The sequence below is a fragment of the Grammomys surdaster genome, unplaced genomic scaffold (genome assembly GCF_004785775.1).
Source record: "Grammomys surdaster isolate TR1022 unplaced genomic scaffold, NIH_TR_1.0 213, whole genome shotgun sequence".
NCBI lineage: Eukaryota > Metazoa > Chordata > Mammalia > Rodentia > Muridae > Grammomys > Grammomys surdaster.
This window is the reverse complement of record NW_021604658.1, coordinates 10,615,884-10,622,253: the sequence shown is the minus strand read 5'-3', so window position 1 is coordinate 10,622,253 and position 6,370 is coordinate 10,615,884. Positions and strand designations below refer to the sequence as shown.

Genomic DNA, 6,370 nt, shown 5'->3' with positions numbered 1-6,370 from the left:
AAGGAGCAAGGTCTACAGGCACATCTCCTTTGCTCTGTTGCACCCCAGTCGACTGTGGCCTGAGATTATATGGGCCATGTCTGTTGTTGCTGCCCTGGTGGTTCTGAGGGAGCTCTGAATTTGGCCATGGCCTTCAAAATGTCCAAGATCTGTAGGGCTTTGGAGACCGCTGTAGTCTGGGGAGTCAGAACAGTGAAGGTAGGAGCAGAGTGGCGGAGAAGTCTGAGGCACCTTTGCTGGGCTGCAACTTTAATCGAATGTTCTAGGCTCCTTCCCAGAGCAGGAGATGGAGGGGAAGACCAACACTTTAGGAAGGAAGAGCATAACTCGGCATGAGCACCGAATCTTCCATTTCTTTGTTTTGAGGCGAGGCCCCATGGAGTCCAGGCTGGCCACCATACAATCTCACTAAATTCCTTTAGAGTCCCTGGAAGGCACAGCCCACTCTTGACTTTGGCCCTGGGAGACTTGTTTTGGAATTCCATTCTCTAGACCTTTAAGAGAATAAATGCTCCTCAGAGTCTTCAGAGGTCTGGATGGACAGTGGGGGTATCCTGCCCACACCCTCTGTCCCTCACTTTTTGTCAGGTCCCTGCTTTGCTACAGACCCACAAGCAGATTACTTACGTTTGTTTACAATTTTTTGCTTAAAAGTAACTGAGCCTGGTGATGGTGCATGCCGTTAATCCCAGCACTCCAGAGGCAGAGGCAGGCCTGGTCTACAGAGCGAGTTCTAGGACAGCCAGGGCTATACAGAGAAATCCTATTTCAAAACAAATAAACAAGAAAACTGACAGAGTATGGTAGCTAGCACATGCTTATAATCTCAGCACTAGGGAAGCTGAGACAGGAGGATTATGAGATCCAGAACACAGGATGTGAAGGCAGAAGGATCAGGAGTTCAAAGGCATCCATGACTACAGAGTGAGTCCAACCAGCCTGAGTTTAAATGAGACTCTCTTTCAAAAACCAAACCAAAACACTCAAAAACATAAATAAACAACTTTACAGTCCGTCAGAGATTGCTAGAGACCAGCGAGAGAAAGATGGGGAGTGAGTTTCCTTCTAGGGTGATGATAATCTCCAGAATTGTACAATGGTGTTGTGGTTTGAATAAGAATGGCTTCCATAGGCTCCAAGGGCTCAGTCACTGGGAAATGGCACATTTGAAAGGTCTGAGAAGTGTGGCCTTGTTGGAGGAAGTGTGTCACTGGAGATGGGCTTTCAAACAAGCTAAGCTCAGGGTCTCTCTCGTCCTGCTGCCTGTGGAGCCTGGTGAGGCTCTGTTCCTTCTCCAACACCATGTCTGTCATGCTTCCCACCATGAGGATAACGGACTAATCTTCTGAAACTGTGAGCCAGCCCCAGTTAAACACATTGTTTTTAATGGTGTTGTGATGGTCATGGTGTCTCTTCACAGCCATAGAGCACTAAGTTTCAAACAGTTTTTTTTTGACAAAGGATGGATATATCTATATCATCTCTCTCTCTCTCTCTCTCTCTCTCTCTCTCTCTCTCTCTCTCTATCTCTATCTCTATCTCTATCTCTATCTCTATCTCTGTCTCTATCTTGTATCTTCCAGGATAGCTAGCCTTCAACACGAGACCCTCTAGTTCTCCCAGTGCTGGGGTTACAGGTGAGAGTCAGCATACCTGGCAACAGTATGCAGAATACCCCCAGAGAGGGCCTGGAGGGGCGGTTCAATGGAGCAGCAGAAGACCTGAGACCTGAGTTAGGTTCCTAGCTCCCATGTGATGGCTCATAATCATCTGCAGTTCCAGCCCCATGGGATCGGATGCCTTCTTCTGGCCTCCTCAGGCACCACGCATGCACTCGGGTCACATATATACATGCGTGCAAAACACATATACGCATAAAAATAATCAAATAAGTCATTTTTAAGAATCCCACAGAGAGACAGAAAAGGCTTCCTGCAAGGGGTATCTGTCAAGACACAGCAGGGAGCCAGAAAGAGCAAGTTAGTGACAGCATAGGAGCGACAGGTGGCAGACGTGGGGGTGGTGCACTGCTGGCGTACACTTTGGGTTACACTGCTGGCGTACATGTTGGGTTACTTTATTGGGTTCTATTATCTACCACCCTTCCAGCCCCCTGACACTAGGTGAGAGAGAAAGGTTAGGGGGGAAAGGGAATATAGACCTCTTTAGACTACTTCCTGCTGCTTAGAGGTTCCTAGGGGCAAATCCAATCTCCATCATCAAGATATCTTCTACCAGCAGTCCAGGAAAAATAGCAATTTAGCAATAGCAAAAGCAGCAGCAGCAGAGAAAGTAGCAGTCACCACAGGCCCTGGGACTCCCCCGTTTATACCTTCTCCAGAGTCCCGGAACTATCTGTAGTTGGCAAAACTCCCACCCCACCTAAAGCATGAGACAAATCCGTAGTTAACAGCTGTGGAAAATCTGAAGCAGCCTCATATCCCACACCTGGGATACGTAAACATAGTCACATAACAGAACTGGGTTTTTTAAAGAAACCAAAATTCTCCCTACAGTATAGCACCTGCCAAGGACTGAAAGCTTCCAAGATAGCTTAGAACTCTGCTCCAGGAGAGTGGGGTGAGGGTGGGGAGGGAGGCATCAGAAGGTATCTGAACAGCCTCAAAGGCCCTCAGGGTTGTGCTAACATCTGCCAGCAGGGACATTATTTCCAACCACAGATCCTTGACTTTCATTTTTCATTCTCAGCGTGTGGGAAAATAATTAGGAAGTCGTGAGTCTTGAGCATTTGAGATTATCTTTACCAAGGTAAAGTCCACCATAGGTGAAGACAGAATGAGAAGACATGCATGAGATGGTTAAGACCCGATGGTTAAACACAAATACCACAGCAGAGGCAGAAAGACAGACCCAAGTCTCACTCTGCACATCATTCTGGTCTCCTGAGGTTCTTCTCTCTGCCAACACCAAAGTTGTTTATTAAACAAGAAAACACCACTCCCCCCCTTCCAGTACAAGTTAGATTTGGGGAGAGGCAGTTTCTGGCAATGAAGTGCGACACTGTTGAGTGGCACTTGAATCCCAGCGGTTGGTCATTAGAGTGGAGCCAAGAAGCTCATCGTGGTCCTGTCTGGGCAGAAGGAAACTTGGAGGAGGAAACTGAGGGGCAGAAGCGGGAGAGCACCTGGAATGGCTCTCTTTCTTGGAGAGGAACGTGTAGCATTCAGAACAGGTACTGTAGTCCCCGAAGGGCCAAGACTTGCTGCCCAGAGTCTGTCTAGGCCCAGACCCTTCTCTAGCAGTACTGGGTAAGGTGGTCCACACTTGGGATCCGTGTGACCAAGGCAGCCAGCACAAGTATTGTTCTGGACAGGGAATGGGGATTTGTAAGTAGAATGCAGAATTCACATAATAACCAATACGTTTGTTGTTTGCTGATTAAACTTGAGACCAGCAGACTCAAGCTTTGAGGCTCCTCCAGGAGAGAGAACTGAGTATTAGCAAGCCATCCTTCTAGGAAGGAAAAGGGCTTGGTGGGAGTCTATAGAGGGAGCCCTTGAGAAAGGCTTCCTTCTCTTCTGAAAGGGCTGCTGAGGCAAACCTGGACTCCCCTCTCCATGGGTGGGGGTCTCTGATGGAGTTGGAGATGCTCAGTGCATCGAGAGACAATGCACAGGTGAGGGAGTGACTTCCCACAGCTGTCTGGTCACATCCATCCTCCCCCGGCAACCCACTATGAAAAAGATAAAGGGTTGGGCAGGTCCCGTGGTTGGTCCCTTGGGTAAGGTTATACTTCTGGTGGCCATAAGAAAGCCTCAAAAGGAAACCTGCCTCCCCCTTACTCCCCGTTAGCAGACATCCAACTTCCTCCTCACAGGGCCTAATATCCACCCCTCTCTTCCTGTTCTCTGTGGATTTACCCTCTCCGAGGCATTTCAACCAAAAGCAAGCAGATGGAACATGGCTGTTTTTCACTCAGCATGTTTTCAAAGCTTATTCATGTTGCAACTTTGGGTTGTGATTTTTATTCTTTTCATAGCTCAATAACCTTTCGTCTGTGTGGCTGTTCCACATTTCCTTGTGCGGTGGTTTGAATATGCTTGGCCCATGCGAAGTGGCACTATTAGGAGACGTGGCCTTGTTGGAATAGTTGTGGCCTTGTTGGAGGAAGTGTGTCACTGTGTAAGTGGGCTTTGAGGGCTCCCAGTGCAGAAGAGACCCTCCGCCTAGCTGACTGCAGAAGAGACTTTCCTGGCTGCCTTTGGATCAAGATGTACAACACTCAGCTCCTTCTAGAGCACCGTTTGCCTGGATGCTGCCATCCTCCCCGCCATGATGATAATGGACTGAACCTGTGAACCTGTAAGCCAGCCCCAATTAAATGTTGTCCTTTATAAGAGTTACCTTGGTCATGGTGTCCCTTTACATCAATAAAACCCTAAGGAAGACACCGTGTCTGTTTATGAATAAGCTGGAAGGCAGCCCCAGCCTCTGCAGCAGGCGGATGTCTGCTAGGACATCTAATACAAATGATGGTGCTGTAGATCTGGAAACATCTGTTATGTCCTTGTGTTTTCCAAAACCCATGGTGAAGCTTCCAGTTGCCCCAGAAGTGAGACACTGGCAGGGCACGGGGCAGGGCATGGGGCAGGGCTGGCAGCCGCTGCTCATTATGGGTGAGATTATCCAGGAGCTGGACCTTGGTACCAATCAAGTGGCTTCTTTAAAACCTCCCAGGGGAAAATGGATTCCTCATCCAGCAAGGGAGGCTCTGAAGAGCTGAGGAGCCTGGGATCTTCATCCACAGCACATCTGTCTGTGTAGTCAGAGACCTTCCCTGCTACCCAGCCGCAGGTGCCTAGGCAAATCTGCTTCATCTTCTACTGAGTTACCTTGCTGCAGTGCTCCCTTCCTCAGTCAGCCTGGTATATATTTTGAGTGAGGAAGACTTAGTGAGAAAACAGCCAGTGCCAAGGTGGTCCAGCATTCCAGAGACATTTAAAAAATAAAACGAGCAGTCTGGATGTGGTGGTGCATCTCTTTAATGCCGGCACTGGGAAGGCAGAGGCAGGTAGATCTCTGTGAGTTTGAGGCCAGTCTGGTCCACACATCGAGTCCAGGACAGCCAGGGCTGTTACACAGAGAAATACTGTCTCAAAAAAAAAAAAATAAAGCTTTCTTTCCCCCTAGCATGGCCAACTCTGCAGGTCTGTGTGGAGACGGTTGCGGGTCTCTGTTCCACAAGGATGGGGTTGGTGAAAGTTGTCAAGAATAAGACCTACTTTAAAAGATACCAAGTGAGATTTCGAAGGCAGCGAGAGGGTAAAGCCAACTACTATGCACGGAAACGATTGGTGATCCAGGACAAGAATAAGTACAACACACCCAAATATAGGATGAGAGTTCGTGTGACTAACAGAGATATCATCTGCCAGATTGTATATGCCCGTATAGAAGGGGATATGATCGTCTGCGCAGCATATGCACATGAACTTCCAAAATATGGTGTGAAAGTTGGCCTGACAAATTATGCTGCAGCCTATTGCACTGGCCTGCTGTTGGCTTGAAGGCTTCTGAATAGGTTTGGCATGGACAAGATCTATGAAGGCCAGGTGGAGGTGAATGGAAATGAATACAATGTGGAAAGCATTGACGGTCAGCCTGGTGCCTTCACTTGCTATTTGGATACAGGACTCGTTCGAGCTACAACTGGCAATAACATTTTTGGGGCCCTCAAGGGAGCTGTGGATGGAGGCTTGTCTATCCCTCATAGTACCAGACGATTCCCTGGTTATGACTCTGAAGCAAGGAGTTCCATGCAGAGGTACGTCGGAAGCACATCATGGGTCAGAATGTGGCAGACTAGATGCGCTACCTAATGGAGGAAGATGAAGATGTGTATATGAAACAGTTCTCACAGTACATCAAGAACAACGTAACTCCAGACATGATGGAGGAGATGTATAAGAAAGCTCATGCTGCTGTCACAGAGAATCCAGTCTATGAGAAGAAGCCCAAGAGAGAAGTGAAGAAGAGGTGGAATCGTCCCAAAATGTCTCTTGCCCAGAAGAAAGACTGGGTTGCTTAAAAGAAGGCAAGCTTCCCCAGAGTTCAGGAAAGAGCTGCTGAAAGCTAAAGCAATTTTCTATGAAGATTTTTTTTTCCATAAAAACAGTAAACATATTGATCAAGAAAAAAAAAAAACCCACCGGGCAGTGGTGGCGCATGCTTTTAATCCCAGCACTTGGGAGGCAGAGGCAGGCGGATTTCTGAGTTCAAGGCCAGCCTGGTCTACAGAGTGAGTTCCAGGACAGCCAGGGCTACACAGAGAAACCCTGTCTCAAAAACCAAAGGAGAGAGAGAGAGAGAGAGAGAGAGAGAGAGAGAGAGAGAGAGAGAGAGAGAGAGA

General features: G+C 48.1%; 1 pseudogene; it reads left to right on the top strand.

Moving 5' to 3' along the window:
- Nucleotides 1-5,207: 5,207 nt before the first annotated feature.
- On the top strand, nt 5,208-6,097 carry LOC114625192 (annotated as a pseudogene).
- The last annotated feature ends 273 nt before the right edge of the window (nt 6,098-6,370 follow it).